Source organism: Schistocerca serialis, chromosome 3 (assembly GCF_023864345.2).
Source record: "Schistocerca serialis cubense isolate TAMUIC-IGC-003099 chromosome 3, iqSchSeri2.2, whole genome shotgun sequence".
Lineage (NCBI taxonomy): Eukaryota > Metazoa > Arthropoda > Insecta > Orthoptera > Acrididae > Schistocerca > Schistocerca serialis.
Window position 1 is genome coordinate 302,637,866 of NC_064640.1, and position 661 is coordinate 302,638,526.

Consider the following 661-nt stretch of genomic DNA (forward strand, 5'->3'; position numbering starts at 1 on the left):
CATGACACTACCTCCTACTACTGTACAAAAATTTGTGACTACACGAATTTTTTCTCCCAGATGACATATATTGGTCTTTGTTGACTGGGTTACCATTCATGGTCAGCTATCTGAATAGTAACTACATCTATCTACATTCATACTCTGGAATCCACCTTACGGCATATGGTGGAGGGTACTGCATACCATTTCTAGTCATTTCCTTTCCTGTTCCACTCACATATAGAATGAGGGAAAAATGACTATCTATATTCCTTTGTATAAGCCATAATTTCTCATATCTTATACTTGTGTTTCTTGCATAGTATGTATGTTAGAGGCAACACAATTGTTCTGCAGTCAGCTTCAAATGCTGGATATATTTTCTCAATAGTGTTCCTTGAAAAGAATGTCACCTTCCCTCCAGAGATTCCCATTTGAGTTCCAAAAGCATCTCAGTAACACTTGCATGTTGTTCGAACCTACCAGTATCAAATCTAGCAGCCTACCTCTGAATTGCCTAAAAGTCTTCTTTTAATCTGTCCTGGTACAGATCCAAAACACTCAAGCAGTGCTCAAGAATAGGTCACACTTGCATCCTAATGCAGTCTCTTTTACAGATAATACACACTTTCCTAGAATTCTTCCAATAAACCAAAGTTGACCATCCACCTTTTGTACT